Genomic DNA, 25,339 nt, shown 5'->3' with positions numbered 1-25,339 from the left:
GCAGGACAGACGGGCTCTCCAGAAAGTGGTGTGATCAGCAGAGCGCATCATCCACACCGAGCTACCTGACCTGCAATTTATCTATACCAAGCGGTGCTGGACCAAAGCCAGGAAGATAATGCAGGACCTCTGCCATCCCAACTGTGGACTCTTCTCTCTGTTGAGGTCAGGGAAGCGTTTTCGTTCCCTTAAGGCCAACACAGAGAGAATGAGGAGCAGCTTCATCCCTCAGGCCATTCGGACTCTTCATCAGGACAATAGCAGACAATAACTATGTCTCATCACCACTTCACCTTCATCTCTTACACCTCTTCATGCAATTTCATCTAACCAAAGTGCAATATATACGTACAGTACATTTCTATTGCAATTGTACCTCTTTGTGCAACTTCACTTCATTACAGTGCAATATATATATATATATATATATTCTCTTTAGTGCAATATATACTTATACATATTCTATATATTGTATATTATGCATTATTCTATCTACATTCACTGGATATGAGCAATCACGCATTCTGATCGGCTACTCTACTACTAGGATATCAGCTCATGTACCATGAGTAGAGAAAATCAAAATGGCAGAGCATGTTGCTGAACCAACCAAGGATGAAATAAAAACTCTACTTGAAAACAAAACCCAGATGATTCAGAGAGGCTCCAGCCTTGCAAGACGGCTCAGCGTGAAGGTTGAGTCCTGTGTTTGTGTGTGCTTCTTCTTTTCACAGGCAGGAGGAAGGATTCCTTTCATCCCGTACATAGTTGCTGTGTGCAGGCGACCGACTCTGCCTCAGTGCCTAGAGAGAGACGCCCGGCCCTGGTGTGCCATGCTATCAGCCTTTCCCAAGGCTGGCCAGTCTGGGAAAAGCTGTGTGGATGAGTTCCAAAATCAGCATTACATGCATTATTGTTTTTTTTTTCCCCCTCTCCCCGCGTTCCGAGCACACAATGAAAACAACAGCAGCGGCTACGGTCTAGAGCCCTCCCTCCTAACACAAGGCTGCCCTTAGTCACTTGCAAACTGGCCTTTGCTTAGACAAAGTTAACTGCTTCATGGCAACTAAGTGTTACCCAGGCACCAGCTTCCTCTGCCTGGGGTGTGCAGGGTGTGTTTAAAAAGTCACAAACAAGCAAGTAGCAAATAAATAATTCAGTAGGGAAACTGTGGAAAATTTAAGAGTTTGAACATACTATTTAGCCCATGTATAACTCTGAAAAGAGTAATTTGTTTTAAATGAAATTTCATCTTGGTCTCATTTTTTTTTTAAACTAACAAGTCTGAATTTATTTTTTAGATTAGAATAGAATGAGCAATTATATAAAATGTGGTTTACTAGCATCCAATGCTAATGGTATGTGGACATTAATTGCATTCTGATACTTACTGGCAATTATTTTTCACTAAATTTTCAATCTACAACAATAATTTAGGTTCTACTTTCAGTGTGACCTTACCAGTCATTGAAAATAAAGAAAGGAAAAGAATAAAAGAACTCGCTTTTCTTCTTCCCATGATCCCCAGAAAATTCAGTGATGAACTCCGTGTTGAACATGTGACTTGTAGAAGTCTTCATAGATGTATAAGTTCATGTAACAGGACTAATATGGACATTTTTCATCAGCGATAATAGATAACTTGTGGAAAAGGTATTTTTTTTAAACAAATGTTGTTAAATGGATTTGGCCTGTGACAGGGAAAATCCTGTGGTTTAGCTCACTACTAGCTATCATAGTGGTCATCGTATCGAAATTGCACCTAAACTACTCATTTCTGAGTTTGAGCAAATAGAAAGTTCAGAATAGAGTAGTAGAGTCATGATTTTGCCACAGCATGAGCATATAATGTTCTGACACACGGAAATGTACACCATGCACGGACATCCTGCGTACTCTTGACATTTGGCAAATGTTGACTCATTTGATTGCTTTTAATAACACAAGCACAGAGTGTGACATCATCCAAGGAAGTGTTTGTTTCCATCAAAATATGAGCACAAGAAGAGTTTTCCTTACACTTACTGAAACAACAGCCTCTCTCTGAGTAAAACAGACTCTGGTATTTCTTATTGTTGTCCAGCAGCTCAGAGACAAACCGGCATCTTTTTGTTTTTCCAGCGAACAGGAGCCTCACAATAGTTCTGGCCACCAGACTCGGCACCTCTTGACTCCCGGGACATATTATAGGGTCTTTATTAGTGTTTAAGGTCACACAGAGACAAGCGAGTGCATCCTATATCAGGAAGTGCTGTCTGTCTCAGGAGTGAAATATTTGGCGTTGAGTGGGAGCGGCGGTCGCGAGTCGGATATCCTGGCGAGCGAGAACATGGCAGACGGGCTCCAGGCGTCGCATGGCTCACCGCTGCACAGAATGGCTTAGAATAATAGGGCCCTTCCTGCCATTCTCAGCTTCAGTAGAAGATTTCAGTCCAGCTAATCTCATCCGCTGCTACGTGGCTGCAGAGTGTTTTTCAATTTTGTTTTTTGAAAAAGAAGTGCATAATGTTATGGTAATATGAGAACTTTTAATGCACGGTCTATAGATCATATTACATTCACAGGATGGATCGATTTGACAAAAGAGATTTACATGCAAGACAGGTGCCCCTTTTCTATTTCCTGTTCCTAGGATCTAAGCTTCCTGTCATGATACATAAGTTTAAGGAACTTTGGATTTCCATTCTATGCATACAGCCCCCATTGTTTAAGCACACCCTCAAATCCTGCTGCAAATAATATACACATTTCACGTTGTGTGTGGCACCAGCCAAGCACACACGCTTTCTCTCGAAGCTGTTTTGAAGTCCTTGCTGTGTCCGTTTTGCCTCCTATTTCAGATCTGTAATCACTGCTGTAATAAAACACTTCTTGAAGAGAAAAGGCCTAAAGGCTTCCAATAACCATTAAAATCGTTACATGTGGCTAATGGAAACCATTAAGCAAGTTCCATTTAGGAAGAGAATTTTTTTGACAGATGTGAAATGTGTGACAATCACACACAATTTATAAATAATCACACACAATTTCAAGCAAAATAAGGAAATCCACAAGCTCTAACCCTGCCCCCTCACACCAACTTCAACCATTTGTAACCCTTTATATGTGTTGGAAAAGTGCATTTGTGAGACGATAAACCATAGAAAAATAAAACTATGTCAAAATAAATGCATTAATAAAACTATGTCCATGATCTCCAGAAGACAGTTTGGACGTGGCATAAAGAAATAAGGCCAAAAATGAAGCACAGATTTGCCCCACTTGGCCATATAAAAAAGGTTTGGCTTCTAAGGTTTGCTTTAACTGGAGGTATGAGGCTAATGAAAGGTTAGAACTACCAGTTTAGCAACGTACCTCATATATATATATATATATATATATATATATATATATATATATATATATATATATATATATATATATGTGTGTGTGTAGATACACACACACACACACACACACATATACATATATATATATATATATATATATATATATATATAAAATATGGAATGCGCAAGGACCTGGGTTGGTGTCCAGGCACGCGGTAAGCCCACTGGTAGAGAGAGGCCCATTAGTCTTTGTCAAGATATTTCTCTAGGAGATAGAAAACTCTGAAGTAAAACCTGCGGCTTCGTAGTAACCAATGATGTTGATTTTTATTCTTTTCAGAACATTGCTATTGTAGTTCAGAGAGTGGGATTGACGCCGTGCAACGTTTCTCCTCACTTAAAAAAGCTTCATGCACAGGCATTGCTCATTATTCTAAGATCTTATTGTAATGCTGGCTGGCCCTAGCCATAATAAAAGGCAAAAACAACCTTTATGATGACAAACAATATTATTGAGACAAATGGCAATAAGGGATATATATACACGGTATAGTGCCTTCCAAAAGTAGTCATCCCCCTTGGTCTTTGTCCTGTTTTGTCGCATTACAAGCTGGAATTAAAATGGATCTTTGGCACCATTTGATTTTCACAACATGCCTACAACTTTAAATGTGCACATTGTTTTTATTGTGACACAAACAATAATTCAGATGAAAAAACAGAAATCTGGAGTGTGCATAAGTATTCACCCCCCAAAGTCAATACTTTGTAGAGCCACCTTTTGCTATAATTACAACTGCAAGTCTCTTGGGGGTATGTCTCTATTAGCTTAGCACATCTAGCCACTGGGATTTTTGCCCATTCCTCAAGGCAAAACTGCTCCAACTCCTTCAAGTTAGACAGGTTGCATTGGTATACAGCAACCTTCAAGTTATGCCACAGATTCTCAATTGGATTGAGGTCTGGGCTTTGATTAGGTCATTCCAAGACATTTAAATGTTTCCCTTTAAACCACTGAAGTATAGGTTGAGCAGTCTTTTAGGGTCATTGTCCTGCTGGACCATGAACCTTTGTCCCAGTTGGAAACCTCTGGCTGACTCAAATAGGTTTTCCTCCAGAATAGTTAGTGCCATCCATCTTTCCTTCAGTCCTGACCAGCTTTCCTGTCCCTGCAGATGAAAAACATCCCCACAGCATGATGCTGCCACCACCATGCTTCATTGTAGGGATGGTGTTCTCAGTGTGTTAGGTTTGCGCCACCATAGCAAACTTTTTGGCCATTATGGGAACATAATGGCCAAAAAGTTAAATTTTTGTCTCATTTGACCAGAGAATGCTCTTCCGTGTGTTTGGGGAGTCTGCCACATGCTGTTGGGCAAATTCCAAACATGCTTTCTCCAGCAATGGCTTTTTTCTGGCCACTCTTCCATCAAGCTCCACTCTATGGGGTGTACAGCTTAAAGTGGTCCTATGGACAGATACTCCCATATCCACTGTGGATCTTTGCAGCTCCTTCAGTGTTATTGTTGGTGTCTTTGTTGCATCTCTGATCTCTGATTGCATCTCCTTGCCCGGTCTGTCAGTTTTGGTGGGCAGCCTTCTCTTGTCAGGTTTTATAGTGATTTAGAGGATTTAGACCTAATCATAGCACAGAGACAGCACTGGTTAAAGTAGTAAACGACCTACTGTTGGCGTCTGATCAGGGCTGTGTCTCGCTACTTGTGTTGCTTGACCTTAGTGCAGCATTTGATACCATTGATCATTCCATTCTTCTGGATAGACTAGAAAATGTTGTGGGAGTTAAGGGAATGGCCCTCTCCTGCCTCAGGTCTTATCTAACTGATCGTTATCAGTATGTTGATATAAATGGTGATATTTCTAGACGTACCGAGATAAAGTTTGGTGTTCCACAAGGTTCTGTCTTGGGTCCACTGCTTTTTTCTCTATATATGTTACCTCTGGGCGATATTATTCGTAAACATTGTATTAGTTTCCACTGTTATGCTGATGACACACAGTTGTATGTCTCTGCAAAACCTGATGAGAGACACCAGCTTAATAGAATTGAGGAATGTGTTAAGGACATTAGACACTGGATGCTTATTAATTTCCTTCTGCTTAACTCTGACAAGACTGAAGTACTTGTGCTAGGACCACATACAGCTAGAAGTAAGTTTTCTGATTACACAGTGACTCTGGATGGCCTTTCTGTTTCTTCACTTGCAGCGGTAAAAGACCTCGGAGTGATTATTGACCCCAGTCTTTCATTCGAAACTCACATTGATAACATCACCCGGATAGCTTTCTTTCATCTCAGAAATATTGCAAAGATAAGAAATTTAATGTCATTGCATGACGCAGAAAAACTAGTCCATGCTTTCGTTACCTCCAGGTTGGATTATTGTAATGCCTTACTGTCTGGATGTTCCAATAAGTGCATAAAGAAGCTCCAGTTAGTTCAAAATGCAGCAGCAAGAGTCCTTACTAGAACTAGAAAATATGACCACATCACACCTGTCTTATCCACACTGCACTGGCTCCCAATCAAATTTCGTATTGATTATAAAATACTACTATTGACCTTTAAAGCACTAAATGGTCTCGCACCACAGTACCTGAGTTAACTTCTGCTCCTCTATGACCCGCCACGCCTACTTAGATCAAAAGGTGCAGGCTATCTGCTGGTACCTCGTATAGTGAAGGCTACATCAGGGGGCAGAGCCTTTTCTTACAAAGCCCCACTGTTATGGAACAGCCTTCCAAATAATGTTCGGGAATCAGACACAGTCTCAGCATTGAAGTCTAGGCTGAAAACATATCTGTTTAGTCAAGCCTTTTGTTAATGGTGTTTATGAGGTAAAGGAGTAGATCTGGAGGGTCCTCAGACATAGAGTGTTTTGGTAAACTGGGATGTATGGATGCTGTCAGTCCCCACTCGCTTGCTCATTCGAGTTTGTTGATGGTGTAGTGGCTGGCTGCTTTATGTCCCGGGGCTCCCTCATGCCTGTGTTACCTTCTGGCTCTCTCCTTTTAGTTATGCTGTCATAGTTAGTTGCCGGAGTCCCTGCTTGTACTCGGTGCAATATGTATACTGCTCCTACTTATTCAGGTGACATTGGGCATACCTAACAACCTGTGTTTTCTTTCCCTCCCCCCACCCCAAATCTGTCCCTCTGAGTTACATGGAGTCAACAGGAAATCTTTTGGTGGAGAGGGTGGAGACCTCGACTGGCTATCGTAGCCTGCAGGGAATTGGCCGTCAGACATTCTGTCGCATGTCCCAGACCCGGTGAAATGTAACTGAATTGTCTTGGCCAGGCCTAAGGGTCCCATCTGTATCTCATTATTGCTGAGGAGTGTGCTCCCATCACCCAATCAAGCATCCAGCCAGAGCAGGTCATGATATTTTTTACCATATTAACATGCCATTGTTGTGTATTATGCCTGATGTAAAGACTCTTGTCTCTGCGAGCCTACCACACAGATTTAATACTTGTCATTTTTAGGGCATACCTAACAACCTGTGTTTTCTTTCTCTCTCTCTTCCCCCCCCCCCCCATCTGTCCCTCTGAGTTACATGTTGATCCTGGGATTGAGATGTTGGCCTCTTCTGCTCCTCAGACCTGCTTGATCCATCCTGGTGCCCTGTGTCTGGTCAGAATTTTATCGCACCGCTCCTGTGAAGGACGGCCCCATGAGGACAGTTGAGGGTTATACCTGTTAAAACTGTTAATATTATAGTCAGGCTGTCTGTTGTTGCCCAAATGAGGATGGTTTCCCTTTTGAGTCTGGTTCCTCTCGAGGTTTCTTCCTCATGTCGTCTGAGGGAGTTTTTCCTTGCCACCGTCGCCACAGGCTTGCTCATTGGGGATAAATTAGAGATAAAATTAGCTCATGTTTTAAGTCGTTCAAATTCTGTAAAGCTGCTTTGCGACAATGTTTATTGTTAAAAGTGCTATACAAATAAACTTGATTTGATTTGATTGATTTGATAGTGGTGCCATGTTCTTTCCATTTTGTTATAATGGATTTAATGGTGTTACCTGGGATATTCAAAGTTTGGGATATTTTTTAGAACCCAACCCTGATCTGTACTTCTCCACAAGTTTGTCTCTGACCTGTTTGGATGCTCCTTGGTTCTCATGTTGCTTGCTTAGTAGTGTAGCAAAGTCAGGGTCCTTCCAGAACAGATTGATTTTTACAGACATCATGTGACAGATCATGTGGCACTTTGATTGCATACAGGTGGAGCTTAATCAACTAATTATGTGAGTTATGAAGTGAATTGGTTGGACCAGCTCTTATTTAGAGGTGTATGAAAGGGGTGAATACTTATGCACACTCCAGATTTCTGTTTATTTTTCATCTTAATTATTGTTTATGTCACAATAAAAAAAAAAAACAATGTGTACCTTTAAATTTGTAGGCATGTTGTGTAAATCAAATGGTACTAACCCTCCTAAAATCCATTTTAATTCCAGCTTGTAATGTGACAAAACAGGACAAACACCAAGGGGGATGAATACTTTTGCTAGGCACTGTGTGTGTGTGTGTGTAGATAGATAGATAGATAGATAGATAGATAGATAGATAGATAGATATACACACACACACACACACACACACACACACAGTTGTGGTCAGAAGTTTATATTCAGTGACATGAATGTCATCTTGGATATGAATGTCATGGCAATATTTGGGCTTTCAGTCATTTCTGTGAACTGTTCTTTTTCTGTGGCAGAATGATTGTACAGCATACATATTTAATTAAAAAAAAACACTAGAATTTGGTGCAGAAAAGTTTTAATTTTCTTTGAGTTTTCTAAAATCAACATAGAGTCAAAATTATACATACAGGGTCAAAAATTTGCATACATTCACTTAAATTATTAACTCAGAGGTGCTGAAACTTCCAAAATGTCTCTTAACTTCCTGTTAGTGTTCATGACTGACTACAGCTGGTAGCTTCTCTGTGCCTTCATAAAAAGGGTTTGTTTACATTACTCATTGACCAATACATAGTAAAATGGGAAAGTCCAAGCAGCTCAGTGCAGATCTGAGAAAGAGGATTGCAGACATACACAACTCTGGAATGTTTCTTGGAGCCCTTTCTAAACAACTTCAAATTCCAAGATCATTTCAAACAATTGTATCCAAGTTATTGTGAGGTGTAGTCACTTTGCCAAGCCCCTTTGCTTCAAGAAAACCCAAACTGTCACCCTCAGCTGAAAGGAAATTGGTTTGGATGGTCAGGAACAACCTGGGAACCACCATGGCACAGCCCTGCCATGAACTGGAAGCTGATGGATCACTGTCTACAGTTCAGATCACAATGGACTAAGAGGCTGCTATCCAAGAATAACCCCCTGCTCCAAAATTTACACCTTCAAGCTTAACTAAAGTTTGAAGCTGACCACACGGACAAAGAAAAAAACCTTCTGGAGGATAGCTGTATGGTCAGATGAGACAAAGATTGAGTTGTTTGGCCACAATAACCACCTTGTACAGAGGGACACTGTACCAGCTGGTGGTGGTAGGATCATCATGCTCTGGGGCTGTTCTGCTGCCAGTGGAACTGATTCATTCCACAAAGTGGATGGAACAATGAAGAAGGAGGACTACCTCAGAATTCTTCAGCATAAACCATCAGGAACTTGAACACGACTTGGGACTTGGGAGTTACAACAGGACAATGAACCCAAACACGCATCAGAGGTGGTTGTGGAGGATAAAGCAAGCTAACATTATGCTTAAAACAAGTCCTGACTTCAACCCTATTGAAAATATATGAACTGTCCCAGATAGCATTACAGTCAGCGGCTGATGTTCTAAGGTCTGCAATGGCTCCATCTGACAGGCCAACCCTTTCCCCAGATCAGCGTCGGATATGAGCAGAATGATACAGTTTTATACACCTGCAAGGCGGGACTGCGTGGGCGCACTCTTCAACAGACACCAACAATTTCTTCAACAGTTTCAAAAGCGCGGGCACACTCTTCAATAGTTTCAACAGACACCACTTCAGTCCAGTCCACTCGCTGTATGCAGCACTTGGCAGACTTTTTCGGTAAGTGCCTTTTCAGCATTAAGTTGTTTTATGATACGATTCTTTTGGATGAATAACCATAGTATTTTATGGAACGAAGCTAAGGTTGTTTGGGATAAGTTATTTTGTGTGTGAGGCTGTTTTGGCATGGCTGGGATTATTTTCCACATAGTTTATTTTGTTGATGTGTTTTTATATTACAGTTTTTCTCAAATGCTAAAACACAAAAGCCAATCCTCTAAACCAAATGACCAGTTGTCTAAACACATTTACTAAATCTAGCCATCATTTGCCAATATCATAAACACATTTCACATGAAGACACAATTCACAAAACACAATCCTCCGTTCTCATAAATCTAAACACATTTTTCCTTGCTAAAACACAAGTTGCAAAAGAACTCTGCTCATATTCTCAAATGAAAGCTCATGTGATGCAAAATGCTTGCCACAGTCAGCAATATTTGAACACAATGAACACACCTGGCGTCATTAATTACACACAACGACTCAAAATTGAAGACACTTGTTGCTAATGCTGTGACCACATGTATAAAAGCAAGTTCAGAGTGCACAGTTTGCTGAAGATTCCAAACAAACACAATGGATGAAGGCAGAGTCAGGGGAAAAGGAATTCGAGTCAGAGGAGAGAGAGGAGCTGACCATGGAGGGAGAAGAGCTGGCCATGGAAGAAGAGGAGCAGGCCAATGAGGAAGTGGAGTTCAAATCAGAGGAGGAAGAGGTGCAGGCCAATGAGGAAGAGGAGGAGGCCAACAAGGGAGAGGACAAGGTCCAGGAGGGAGAGGACAAGGTCCAGGAGGAAGAGCAAGACAACCTCGCACCATCATTACGGACGAGATGCGAGCAACAGTCATTGACCATGTCATTGTCCATGGCATGACAATGGCTGAAGCAGGAGCCAAAGTCTGTCCAAACCTGAGTAGGTTCACCATGGCCACCGTTATCGGGGCATTCAGACAACACAACAGGTATTGTACTCTATTGCTTTCTTTGTCACAATACAGTTTTACAAGCCTGTGAAAGTAGTCTATTGGTTTCAAATCAATTGTTATTGTAAAACATGTCAATTGACAACACATGTTTCTTTCTTTAGAGTTGAAAGAATGCCACATAGAGGTGGGAGGGTTGCCATATTTACAGCAGCACAAGAAACCCTCATTGTGGATATGGTTCGTGAGAACAACCTCATCAGACTCCGGGAGATCAGAAACAAAGTCATTGCCGATAATGTCAACTTTGAGAGCATTGATGATGTCAGCTTGGCCACAATGGACCGAGTTCTCCGGCGCCAAAAGATGCGGATGAAACAGGTCTGTAGGGTTCCCTTTGAGTGCAACTCTGCGCGACACAAAGACCTACGTTACGAGTATGTGCAAGTAAGTATACATCCATCTTCACAGTACAGTTAGTGGACATACTGTGTTGCTCAGTGGCCTACATTACTTCTGGACAATACTGTGCTACCTGATTGACTGTTCTGAACACCTGTGCACTTTCACATTTTCACAGAGGATATTACAGTTGGACGCGATGGCCAGACCTCATGAGTACCTCTTCCTGGATGAGGCTGGCTTCAAACTACAGAAATGAAGGCAAAGAGGCCGTAACATCATTGGCCAAAGAGCCATCACTGAGGTTCCTGGCCAACGGGGGGGTGGTAATACTACTCTTTGTGCGGCCATGGGTTCGGAGGGGCTTGTCCACCGGCATGCTGTCCTTGGGTCTTACAACACCCAACGTCTCCTCACCTTCCTAGAGGAGCTAAGAGACATCCTCCTGGACCGCCAACAACACCATCCTGGGCCCGCACATCCCATTTATGTGATCATTTGGGACAATGTCCGCTTCTACAGAACAAACCAAATCAGAGAGTGGTTCACCACCAACAGTAACCAGTTTTTAAACGTCTGTCTGCCACCCTACTCCCCTTTCCTGAACCCTATAGAGGAGTTCTTCTCATCGTGGAGATGGAAGGTTTATGACAGACAACCATACACTAGAGAGAACCTCCTAAGGGCAATGGAGCTGGCCTGTGGTGACATCCCAGTGGAGGCCTTCCAAGGATGGATGTGCCATTCCAGGGCGTTTTTCCCGCGGTGCCTGGCAAGAGAGAATATAGCCTGCGATGTGGATGAGGTGATGTGGCCCGATGCAGCTCAGCGACATGATGCCGCACAGTGATTGTGTGTGTGTGTGTGGTGTGAATAAAGTAAATAAAAATACTTCACACCCTGAACATGTTTTCAAGAGTACGGTTGTGTGCAATAGATTCTGTTTTTGCATTGAGTTGTGTTACAGTAGTGTACATGCAGTATTTTTTATAGATTTGTACTCTTCATATGAAACTCACAAATCTAAATGCCTAATCCTCTACAGAGATCTAAGATCCGTTACTGTAAAGTTTAAAAAAATATGCATTGGCAGTTATGAAACAAAGAACCTTCTCACAAATTGAGCATTGTGTTTTCAATTGTTTTTCTGTAGTGTGTAATGATGTGTATAGTGTTTACATTTTTGAAAGCTTCAAGCTGCTTTTTTTGGTGTGAAAGTTTTAGTTTTGAAGAGAGAAGGTGTGGTTGTGTTTATGTAGCTTTAGAAAAGGGTGTTGTGTTTAGACATTGGGGAACATAGAGGAAACGTTTGTGAAATGTGTTTTATTTGAGAAACTGTGAAACAGTACAGTTGTAGTTATTGGTTAAATATAAAACAGTAGTGTTGTAGACACTGTGTTTAGACGAGTTCCTGTATGTACAAATATTAAAATAAATTGCTGATAATTGGACGAAAAAAGGCCGACTCTGCCACGTTAGCTGTCGAACTGGAGCTAAGGCTGAGTAGCATTAGGCCAACATCACCGACTCTGCACAGTTAGTGATGTTAGCCTAATGTCTGAAATTGACTACTAAAATAATCAATGGTTTCAGCTCTAATTGCCAGAAGTTTTGGTTAAATCATTTACATCAATCATGTAGGGAAGGATTACTGGATATACTTGTTTGAAACATGCTATTTTGAGAACTGATAAATGTTTTTCATCTTCAGGTACAAGGGGCTGAGCACAAGGCTAATGATGTGTGATTTGTAGAGAGGGGTGCTCTCTGAGGGCGCAGTCACACCGGGAAGTTTTGTAAGTTTCTTCCATTGGTTTTATTCATTTGTAGTGGTGTGATCGCTGATTAAATCACGTGTGAAGACTTTGTACCAATGCCATACACTGCCATTTTCTTTCTTTTTTTAACCCAATTTTTAAAGCCATGGTTCACTTGACATGCTGGGCCTGTGTGAACTTCAGGACATTTTGGTGTGAAAGCAACCTCTCTTACCTCAGCGACAGCATGCATAAGGCTCACTATACAAGCCTGGACTGTGAACTTGAGTACATTTTGGTGTGAAAGCCATCTGTTTTATATCCATGTTTTACTTGTATGGTGTTTATAATGCAGTTTAGCACTCAATCCATGTTTTGCATATATGGTGATGTATACGATGCATACCATCGTTCAGCACTTTGAACATTGACATTGTTTAACTTTTTTTTTGCACTGTTCATTATTGCACTGCCAGAAATTTTGTGAGCTGATACCAACTGCCAGTGTGAAAATAGCTGATCTACAAAGTCACATGTCACTTTGTGATTGAAGATTTTTCTTAACATTTGTCTTATTAATGCTAATGAAGCAGGGTTGGGGGTTCACCTCAGAGGGTTGTTGTACATATCTGGCACTGGCGGCTCGTTAATAGGGGCGATTTGGGCGATGCACTCCCAAACAGGGAGGGAGTGGTGTGGTGTTTTTTTTTTTTTTTTAATCTACTCCTACTACCACGGCAACAGTAATGTCATTGTCCAATCAGGCTAAGGTCGCGCCTGGTGTAGCCACGCCCTTTTGGGGCGATTTCTGTCAGGTTCAGATTTGTCCCAAAATCTCCCGTTGACACTAACGGTACGTACGTTTTTTTTGAAAATCATGCTCCCGATGCATTTTCTATTAGGTTTTATGTGCTTGCACAAGCAGCGTGCTTACGTCATACGCCTGTTGCGCCGCGCAAGTGTTGCCAGATTGGTTTTAAGTGCATTTTGGCGGGTTTTGAACATAATTTTGGGCTGGAAAATGCAACTTGCGCGGGAAATGTGTGAACATTCTATGAAGATGGCGGCGAGTGTTGAGTGCAACAATACGATAGCGACTCTGAAAGAAGTTCCCTTTAGTCGTCGTACCAATGAGGAGAAAACGGCAATCAAACAGCTAGGACCTCCTAGACCGAATTTAAACATCAAGCGAAGGGGGAGAAGACCTACTCAAGAGGTTTTAACAAGAACTGGTACCACCGGAAAACTTGGCTGGCTGGCTGTGATGTAGTCAATGCTCGTTTTTGCTACCCTTGCGTTCTCTTCCACCCTGGAAGTAGCACAGCAGACGGTACAGTGATATGATATTTGAATTTACTAGGCAAAAGTTGTTTTTGTGTGTGTTTTACCAATGGCAGTTTAACATTGCCATGCTTGGAATATTTCAGTAGCCTCAAGTTCTCTCTGACTTGGTGTAAATTAAGCATATTTTCAGTTTTTATATATTGTACAGTATGTGTTCATTGGAGCCAGCAGCACCTTACCTTTTTTCCAACTTAAGCCAAGTTGCACTGACTACAAAACCTTGTGTAACCTTGTGTGTATATAGCTAAATAACTAAAGCCTTTTGTGTTCATTGACATGCTTGTAATACTTTAAATTTCCTTTTAAGGCATGGCTTTCTGGAGGAATTCTTGGGAAAAAACTGCAGAATTTATTTAGAATTATTTGTTGTTAAAATGGTGCAATTTCATATAAAAAAACCACATAATTAAGCTGCACATGTTTGTTTGATGGTTATGCTTTTCATCTTTTTCAAAACTTAAATAAACACTTGTTTTGGATTTATATCCTGCCACTTTAATTGCATTCTTTAGAATTGAAGAAATTAGAATGTTTATAATTAAGAATTTGTGTCTACTTATTATAGAATACTGGAATAAAGGTAAAATAAATGAGTAATGTAATATTAATTGATTGTGATGCCAAATGTTTTGCTTTGAAGGCTTCACAATGAATCTTCCTTAGTTTTAGCCTGGCAAGCCAGACTAAATGTGAATATTTGCCACTCGTAGGCAAAAATATTTTTGGCCGCTAGGCAGGTGGGTCTAGTTTACTAGGCTACCTTAGTTTGCCACCTTTAACTTGTTTAGTGTTGCCACCTAGTGGAGAGAAGAGATATTGTCTATATTGATATCTGAATTTACCAGGCAAAAACAAGTTCGGCCAATTGATTTGCTACCTAGGTCAATTTACTGCAGTCCTGTGGACATTTGCGGTCTGTGTAGACATAACGGGGGAAAATTGCCCCCCCTGAAAAAAAATTCAGGAGCCGCCACTGATATCTGGACTACATCTGGCACTGATCCAACTCACCTCCGTACCTGATTTGGGCAGTGCAGAGAGAGGTTTTTAGTGATCCGTGCTGCACCTGGCCCACATCCGTTCCAGATCCAAAAATTGTATCTGTGCCATATACGGGGCGGAGAGCAAAAGCTATGTGGGATGGATCCGTTTGTTGTATTCAAACCGGACTTTGGGGTACATCCGGTGCTGATCCGGCTCAGATCAAATTGCTATCTGGGGTGCTTATACGTAAGTTGAGTCCATACCAAGAATTTTTTTTTTTCAATTGAACTATACCAATTCTACCATGAAGGGTCATGAAATATCCAACCAGAATTCTGCCAGAAGCTGGTTCATGGTAAACAATGTTTTGTCAAGGCGAATCTTGCGAAGAGACAGTTTACCCAAATATTAGATGTGCTGTATGTATATTTTTGACCCTGTGTGTATAATTTTGACCCTGTGTTGATGTCAGAAAACCCAAAGAAAATTAAAATTTGTGCACCAAATTCTAGTGGGTTTTTTTTAAACTAAAAATGTATGCTGTACATTCTGCCACAGAAAAAGAACAATTCAAAGAAATTACTGAAAGCCCAAATATTGCCATGACATTCATATCCAAGATGACATTCGTCACTGTATGTAAACTTCTGACCACAACTGTGTGTGTTATATACACACACACACCGGACACTTTAAGAGGAACTTTTGCTTGATTCTAAGATTCCTGTTCTTGGCTGCAGGAGTCTTCTGCTGTTGCATGCTGAGATGCTTTTCTGCTTGCCATGGTTGTAACAAGTGATTTTATATGAGTTGCTATATCCTTCCTGGCAGCTCGAACCAATCCTCTGACCTCACTTATCAAGAAGATGTTTCCACCCACAAAACTATCGCTCACTCAATTTTTTTTTTTTGTATTTGCCACCTGTGTGTGTGTGTGTGTGTGTGTGTGTGTGTGAAAATTCCAGGAGATCAGCACTTTGTGAAATACTCAAAGCAGTCTATCTGGCACCAACACTAATACCCAGTGAAAGTCACAGAAATCACATTTTTCCCCATTCTGATGTTTGATGAACATTAACTGAAGCTCTTGATTTGTATCTGCATGATTTTATGCCTTGTGCTGCTGATTAGATAACTGCATAAAACAGCAGGTTTTATGCAGTTATCCACTTTATTAGGGTGTACCTAATAAAGTGGCCGGTGAGTGTATATATATATCCAAATCACATTGGAACTACACTTACTGTGCACTGTATTAGGAACACCTGTACATTTACTCATTCATGCAATTATCTAATCAGACAATCATGTGGCAACAGTGCAATGCATAAAATCATGCAGATACTGGCCAGCAGCTTTGGGCTTTGAATAATGTTCACATCAATCATTAGAATGGGGAAAAAAGGTCATCTTAGTGATTTTGGCCATGGCATGACTGTTGGTGCTAGATGGGTTGGTTCGAGTTTTTCTATAACTCCAGATCTTGCTGGATTTTCACACACACATCTGAGTTTACTCAAGATGGTGCAATAAAAAAAAATGAGCATCCAGTAAAACAGCAGTTCTCTTCACCTTGTTGAAGAGAGAGGTCAGCTGAGAATGGCCAGATTGGTTCGATTTGACAGAAAGGCTACAGTAACTCAGAGAACCACTCTGTACAATTGTGGTGAGGAGAAAAACATCTCGGAATGCAAAACATATCAAACCCTGACGTACAGTTGTGGTCAGAAGTTTACCTACAGTGCCATGAATATCATCTTGGATATGAATGTCATGGCAATATTTGGGCTTTCAGTAATTTCTCTGAAATGTTCTTTTTTGTGGCAGAATGTACAGCATACATCTTTCATTAAAGAAAAAAGCACTAGAATTTGGTGCACAAGTTTTAATTTTCTTTGGGTTTTCTGAAATCAGCACAGGGTCATAATTATACATACAGGGTCAACAATATTACAACTTTAGTTAAGCTTGAAGGTGTAAATTTTGGAGCAGGGGGTTATTCTTGGATAGCAGTCCATGGTGATCAGAACTGTAGATAGTGATCCATCAGCTTCCAGTTCATGGCAGGGCTGTGCCATGGTGGTTCCCAGGTTGTTCCTGACCATCCAAACCAATTTCCTTTCAGCTGAGGGTGACAGTTTGGGTTTTCTTGAGACAAAGGGGCTTGGCAAAGTGACTACACCTCACAATAACTTGGATACAATTGTCTGAAATGATCTTGGAATTTGAAGTTGTTTAGAAAGGGCTCCAAGAGACATTCCAGAGTTGTGTATACATGCCTCTTTCTCAGATCTGCACTGAGCTCCTTGGACTTTCCCATTTTACTATGTGTTGGTGAATCAAATAAGTGCTGTAAACAAACCCCTTTTATGAAGGTACAGAGAAGCTACCAGCTGTAGTCAGTCATGATCACTAACAGGAAGTTAAGAGACCTTGGCCTTGGCAAGATAAGAGATATTTTGAAAGTTTCAGCACCTCTGAGTTAATAATCTAAGTGAATGTATGCAAATTTTTGACCCTGTATGTATAATTTTGACTCTATGTTGATTTTAGAAAACCCAAAGAAAATTAAAACTTTTCTGCACCAAATTCTAGTGTGTTTTTTTTATTAAATATGTATGCTGTACAATCATTCTGCCAAAGAAAAAGAGCAGTTCAAAGAAATGTCACTGTATGTAAACTTCTGACCACAACTGTAGATAGGCTACAACAGCAGAAGACCATATCAGGTTTCACTTCTGTCAGCCAAAAACAGAAAGCTGAGGCTGAAGTTGGCACAGACTCACCAAAACTGGACAGCTGAAGACTGGAAAAACCTCGTCTGGTCTGATGAATCTTGATTTCTGCTGAGGCACATCGTAGGGTCAGAATTTGGTGCCAACAGAAATGAATCCATGGATCCAACCTGTCTTGTGTCAACAGTCCAGGTTGGTGGGAGTTGTGTAATGGTGTGGGGAATGGTTTTAATTTATTTATTGCACACTTTGGGCCTGTTTTAACAATCAATATGCTTTGAATCTTCTTATCTCTATAATGTCCTTTTGTGAATTGTTATATTATATAACTATGCATCTTACAGTGTCATCAGCAAGTCTAATATCTAGATGCGTTTTAAAGCCAGTGTTTGAGGATTTAGATATGAAGTTTGCACAACATTAAACTAGAGGCTATAATCTTTTGTTACTTTTTAGCTACTGTATATTAGCTTTGTAGTTCCTGTGCAAAATTAATATATTATATATTAATATACTGGCTGGTGGACTATGTTCGGGAAAAGCGGAAGACCAATTAATGGCTGTCTGCTCCCGCGCCTCCACACTACAGCTGCTCTGGACACCCATGGCTAGAAGTAAATGTGTTAAAGTCATTATCGGCAGAGAGGGAGGAAGTCATTGGATGCACATAGTGACCCGATCACTGTGAATTCTCAGGTCTGGCCAGCAGGATACAGTCTGGGAAAGACATACGCATGTGGCAGTGACCAACACAACAAACAGTCATGTCTCATCTCCTCTGCAAAGGACATCAAACTAAACAAGGTTGGCGAAGCTGTCAGCCTCTGTGCTCAGCATTACTCTTAACCCAACACCCAAACTAAATAAACATGACATTTTACCTAGGATAAACCATAACATAACCCAGGAACAACACAAAAAATAAAATGAAACATTCCATGTGGGCCAATATTTCTAACCTGCCTTTAAAAAAAAATTATATTTTAGAATAAATGTTCAGTTTTTCAAACGTATTCTAGGGTTACAATCATCTTTACTGGGAGAGACAGTATTCATTGTGATGCTTACGCTACCATTTATCATTGATCCATGTGCTGCAATCCTTTTGGATCTGGAGCCTATTTCAGCAGTGGTGCCACCAGGGGGTGGCCGGGGGGGCTGTGGCCACCCCTACAAATTTACTGGCCACCCCACTGGCCAGTATAGATTGTAGTAGCCTCAGTTATGCAGTTCATCCCAAATGCACAGCCAGCCAGGCAAGATGCTCTTGATCTTCGGTGAGTGAGGGAAGATCATCTTCCCTCACTCACAGCAGCCCCCCCCGGCCGCTTTTGTGCGCTCCTACAGCAACGGCTCAGCGTGTGCGCGTGACCGCCGCTTGTACCTACACAGGTAAATAATGACCTCAAAAGGAGTTAAGAGAGAAGACGGAGAAGACTACCAGTAAGTAAATAAGTCAAAATATTCTTTAGTAAAAGAAGAGGGGGAAGTATGCGTCGTAACGTGTGCTTTTTAATAGAGCTCGCCGCATTTCTGGAGTCATATAAGGAGGTCTTCCATCAGATGTTTAAACTGTGCAAAATTGCTCTTGCGTTACCTGTGAGCACTGCATCCTGTGAGTGCAGTTTTTCTATGCTAAAGTTAATCAAAACTGCCTTGAGAAGTACAATGACCGATGAGCGTTTAAGCAATTTGGGGGTGCTTAGTGTAGAATCAAGAAGGGCTAAGGCCATAAACCTTGATGACTTTGTGAATGTATTTGCCAAAAAACACAGCAACAGGCGAATAAAACTGTTCTGAAGCATACTGTATTGCCTAAGCAGAATCAGAGACTATTGATCCCTGTTGGGAAATTCCTGTTAAATAAAGCAAATATATGATTGTTTCTGTCTCCAGTAGTTGTTTTGTTTACAATAAATGTACACCTTATGCCTTATATATTCATTACACAATGAAACATAATTATTGTGGAACTCAAAATGTTAACTGTACTGTTATTAGTCTATGCACATTAGATCATTAGTAACATTAAATATAACACAATAAACCAAAGTATATCAATAGGCATTTCCTTAAGTCTTTCTGATAGTTTTCTACTGGCCGGTTTACTACAACAGTATAATGATATCCTGAAATTATGGCTTTTAGTTTTGGTGTGCCACCCCAAGATTTTAAGTGTCCCCATCTGGCCACCCCTATGAAATATTTCTGGAGGCGCCACTGTATTTCAGGAACTCTGGGTGTGAGACAGGGATACACCCTAGACGGGATGTCAGTCGATTGCAGACTACCCTGCACACACACATTCACACCTCGGGCAGTTTTAGCATAGTCGGTCCACCATGTTTTTGGGAAGTAAAAGGAAACCAGAGAACCAAGAGGAAACCGGCAAGGACATGGGGAGAACATGCAAAACTCCACACTTATATCCTTTCCACCAATGTGAACTAAGTGCTAGGTCTGGGCTGCTGCTAGTGCTGGTTTAATGCTGGTTCAACTTGTGAACCTTCTAAGAACCGGTTTGCTTTACCACAGATTGGAGAGTAGCCACGTCATCACTGTATATGTCTCTACTTTCCAAGCCGATATCCCTGCTACTAGCACAGCTGACCCTGCTTGCCTGCCCTGCTAGCACAGCTAGTGCCAAGCACAACAACAACAACAATGGAGGACTACATTGTCTCTTTTTTTTTTCTTCTACTTCTTTGGATTAATCAGACTAGCTTTCACTAGCTTTGGTTTTTTTAAAATGGTGGACACAAACTTTTAGGTGGTCTTCTTGGTCATGATAATTCTGCCCCAGCCCCTGATGTAAATTATTTTTGGTTCAAGACCAGCAAAGTTGGTCTATAATGTGAAGAACTGGTTTGAGTCTAGAACCCAGAACCTGTGACCTGACAATGCTACCCACACTGCCACCCTCCACTGGATATTTTTTTAAATAATTTTTGTATTGTATTGGTATAAAATCTATTCATTGCAAAGTTGTGAACATAACTTATAGAGGTAAAGGGATGCCCACAATTAACACATGTATTGTCCATTCAGTTTGAATATTGGGAAAATGTTTAGATGTTGGGAAACCTTATGTGACTGTTTTTGATTGTGACAAGTGATAAGTCTTCATCTTACCATATCCCTTCAGATCCATTTTTTTTCCATGTAAGAAACCCAAACATCCTTTCATGAAAAACGTGGCTCGTGGCCTCCAGACAGCAGCATCCTAGTCTCAGGAGTTCTCCTTGGGCGAGGCCTTCACATTATTTCATCTGTTCAAGAAACTTCCAGTTATCAGCACAAGACTCAGCAGCGCCACAACACTGATATGGACAGATGAACACTGGGTGTTGTTTTAAAGAGCCACATTCATCTGAGCTTTTCTAGTGAGCATAATGCAAGTTAGAGGACAGTGAGTTAGTATCCTAAGCATGAGACCAGCAAATTTACCTCAGGAAATTGTCATTAAGAAACATTTCAGTAAGTTATTTTGCACTTGAGAATAACAAGGTAGGTTTTGAGGTAAATTCCCCTAATTATTTTTATATTGTTAAAATTGAGAAGAAGATATTTTGGGCATTTAAAAAAATTCAATGAATAGGTTAGTGGGATGCAGTAACAATACATCCATTATTGAGTTGTAAACAAATAAAAAGGATTATATACTTTATGGCTCATGAAAATAAAATAAACATTTAAAGGAACTTTTTTCCTCATGAATTTTGGTTCAGGAATATTACCTCAAGAACTTTACCTCAGAAATTTAATCTCAAGAACATTACTTCAAGAATGTTAGCGCAGAAACTTTAGCTCAGAAACTTTACTTCAAGAGCATCAGTTCAAGAAGGGCCCTTGCTTCAATAATGTTAGCTCAGAACTTTATTTCAGAAAGACTTTAATACAGAAACTTTACCTCAAGACCTTAACCTCAAAATCTTTAGTACATGAACGTTAGCTCAGGAACCTTAGCTCAGAACTTTACCTAAGAAACATTATTTCAGCAACTTTACCTCAGGAATTTTAGCTTAGACTCATTACCTCAAGAACTTTTACCTCAGCGACTTGTCTCTCTAACATACGAATCAGTCAGCGGCTTGTTTGCATAGGGAAACATTGATTTTCAATATCTGTTAATGCATGCACTTATATTATTCAGAATATTTATTCTTTTGCTGACTAAAGTCAACAATTTTATCTAGCTAACTGAAACAAAAAAGGCTTTACCTCTGGAACTTTACCTCAAGATCTGCAGCTCAGAAACTTTACCTCATGAAAAACATTAACAACTATACTTCATAAACATTAGGCAATTTTACCTTTAAAATATGTCAATTTAGCCTTGAAGGGGAAAAAAATTGTGAACTGAGTTAGAGTTCTTGAAGCAAAATTCTCAAAGTGAACTTCCTGAGATAAAGTTCCTCAAAAAAATACAAAGTTAATTGACAATTTGCTACATCCACACAACCAAAATGTGCTACATCGTTTAAGCCTTGACTAAAATTTGTGGCTCATGAAGGTAACCTGAGAATGAATTACCAAATATCTTGGAGCTGATCTTTTTCCACTTAGCAAATATCCTAAACATAATTGCTCAGATGTTAATTGTGCTTATTGTCCCAATGATTGTGTATTATCTGAGTAGTGCATTTCTAAGTAAATAGCACATTCATGATGAATTCTTGCATTGATAATCTGTTCATTATAAGACCAGTGTTGATGACTGAACATCTCAGCCTTGGTTCAGGCATTCAACCTTATCAAAGTTGTGAGCTGCTGAAAAACACAAGTGCACATGCTTGACCCTCTAAATCTCTGGCCTGCTGTACTTTCAGATACTGCTGAATCTTCAGCTGAAGGTGACGACATGGGTTCAGCTGGTGTTATCAGCCTGAGAGCTGGGCACGATAGCTATGCACAGACTCCAGATCAGTTATGTGGACACTATCCCTTCACAGATACATCAGGGGAAACCTGGTTACATTCCCTGCAGCTGTGACTGTGGTGGTCCAGGCCTGGAAAATGCCTGTCATCAGAAGGGCTGTGATCAGAAATCTCCACACTTTCACACCAGCATTGAGAGAGAGGCGTAGATGACATCTCCCAGATCCCTCTTTCTTCACTCTCCATACTCCTACAGCTTTTTTTTTTTCCAACTGCTTATCACCAACAAGTGCAGGGTCACTTACTGTGAGAGCTCATCAGTTGAAGATGGTTTTAATTACTACTGCCTAAGCAATATTTTACTTGAAACTATTGTTAATATGCTTTAATTAGAAAAAAGTGCTTCATATTTCTTCACTTCTCCATACTGTTTACATCTATTCTGCCTTGCCCAACTCCCCTGAGCAGAGTTTGTGCTTGTACGGTATACACTGTAGGTTTTCTTCACATATCTTTCCTGTTACCCAGGTTTATGTATACACAACTTTTTATATTAGATATTATGTCTTGCATTGTGGTTACATTCACCCATCTGGGCAGTGTGATTGACAGTGGGACAGAAAAGGACATCCAGGCCAAACTTGTCAAAACTACTGCAGCCTTAAATCTCAACATTAAGTCTGTCCTCCTCGATGGCTCCGAGAGCTGGAAGGTTACAAAGACAGATATGAGACAGAAAGAAGCATTTCACCTTTGATTTCAACATCTTCTGTCCGAATAAAATCAGCCACATCATAGACAAGAAGTTGTTGTGACATTGTCCAAGAGATCCAGCAAGGCCATCTGAGTTGGTTGGGCCATGTCCTAAGGTATGCCAGAAACAGTTGTAATCCTAACTTGAGCTAAATCTAGTGGTACCAGGTATATTTTTGGTAAAAGCTAAATTACACTCAATTGTAAGCATAAGAGCTTGCACATTTTTAAGTCCCTTAAAGAGTTACCTTAATGCAGAGCTTCCTTGAAAAGATGTCCATGGAGACTTATTTAGTGAAGACTCAAATTAAATTAACTCAGACAACAAGAAGTTTAATTTCATCAACCCAAGGACACTTTACAAAGTAATGGTGCTACAGAAAGAGAAGCAAATCAACCAAAAGAAAACATGACAGGTAGGAGACACAGAAAACAAAATGACAATTTACATGTGACACAGACAACAGACTAGCTCAAAGCACTGAAAAAGACAGAACAGTCAGTGATATAGCAGAGAGAGAAGAGATAAGATTTAAGATGATTTTTTAATTTGTGAAGAGATGGACAATCCTGAATGAAACAATGAGGGAGAGAATTCCACAGCTTGGGGGCTGCAACCCGAAATGCTCTGGAACCAGTGGCAGATAGTTTAAATTTGGGGATGGACAACAAACCAGAAGATGAAAATCTGAGACTGTGAATGGGAGAGTAGGGTTGAAGTAATTTCATCAGATATTGAGGAGTGTAACGATGGAGTGCTTTAAATGTAAACAGAATTATTTTATACTGAATGCGATACAGAACAGTGCCAGTGGAGGTTCTGGAGGATAGGGATGATGTGTACTAAGCATTTAGTGTAGGTGAGGAGAGTTTTGAATATATTGAAGCTGAGCAATTGACTTGACTAGAAAACCAATGAACGGAGCATTCCAGTAATCTCATCGTGATGTAATAAAAGCATGGGTGAGTGTTTGGGCATCCTTGGTGCTGAGTGCAAGACAAAGACATGCAATGTTGTGAAGATGAAAAAAAGACTATGAAGTCTTTGCCTTTTATCATATCACTGCCAGCTGAGAGGATCCCAAGGCACTGCATTGGACACCACCAGGAAAGCAGATGCCAGGTCACCTAAAAACAACAGGGTGGAGAACTTAAAGAACTGCAATGCAGATAGAATGGGAGTCTCAGAGGGCATGGCACATGACAGACAGAAATAGATGGTCATACCTCATTGCAGGCTTATGTCCCATCAGGGATGAAGAAGACAATTAAGTAAATATTATTGTTACTACATCAAAACACTAAGCTACTGTATATTTTAGTGCATGTCCTTCAGCTCATAGTATCTTTCTTCCTGTTCCTTTAGTTTCTATTTGTGTTCCTGATGTTTTTTTTTTTTTGGTGAGAACGCTTATCTATCTAATTCGAGTACAATGATTATTTTTGATTTTCTGTGTATCTTGACCAGTTGTTCTGGGGACCCCCTGGGATCAGTGATATAAATTGTGCCCAAGCCCCACCCTTGCTTCAATGGATAAGCTCACCTGGATACTGTACATTTGTACCTAAAAACTCTTCTAAAAATTCCAGGACTCTTATTCATAATCTGAACATCCTTTCAACACATTTAGTACTGTTTGTCTTTACTCTTCTACACCTGTGTCCTGGAATGATTTATAATCACACTATCTCTGAATGCTCCTCTTAGTTTCTTCCTTATGTTATCTCAGGGACTTTTTCCTTCCCACATCTGGCTTATTCATTATAGATCTAGATGTACAGTACATCTGGATTTCTGTAAAGCTGATTTGTGACATCTATTGTGAAAAGCACAATGCAAATAAAAATAGAATTGAACTAAATTGTATAAAAGTGCTATTAATAGCTCTATATGAAATCAGTGAAACAATAGTTAAATTTTCTGACTGATTGATTGTGCTATTGATTTGTGGTCCTGTGCTACAGCACAGGTCTTTTCCTTGACTTAATGTTTGTGCCCAGTTTAGCTGGAGCACAATGAGCTTGGGGGGAAAAGTGGTTTGCTTATAATGGATCTATATCTGGATTTCTTTACAGCTGCTTTCTGTGGTTAAAAGCTATACAAATAAAAATAAATTTAATTTAAATTATGAAGATGAAATCATTAATATTTTATTGG

At 40.3% G+C, this 25,339-nt stretch overlaps 1 long non-coding RNA gene across 1 annotated transcript; it reads left to right on the top strand.

The window, feature by feature from the left end:
- The first annotated feature begins 17,610 nt into the window (after positions 1-17,610).
- LOC132882731 (uncharacterized) lies at positions 17,611-24,511 on the top strand. The gene is made up of 3 exons (XR_009654219.1): positions 17,611-17,742; positions 18,247-18,354; positions 22,380-24,511. It is a non-coding gene; the product is annotated as an uncharacterized LOC132882731 (long non-coding RNA).
- Positions 24,512-25,339: the final 828 nt, after the last annotated feature.

This window comes from Neoarius graeffei, chromosome 3, assembly GCF_027579695.1.
Source record: "Neoarius graeffei isolate fNeoGra1 chromosome 3, fNeoGra1.pri, whole genome shotgun sequence".
Taxonomy (NCBI): Eukaryota; Metazoa; Chordata; class Actinopteri; order Siluriformes; family Ariidae; genus Neoarius; species Neoarius graeffei.
The sequence above is the reverse complement of the archived record's forward strand: the minus strand, read 5'-3'. Positions and strand labels throughout refer to the sequence as shown.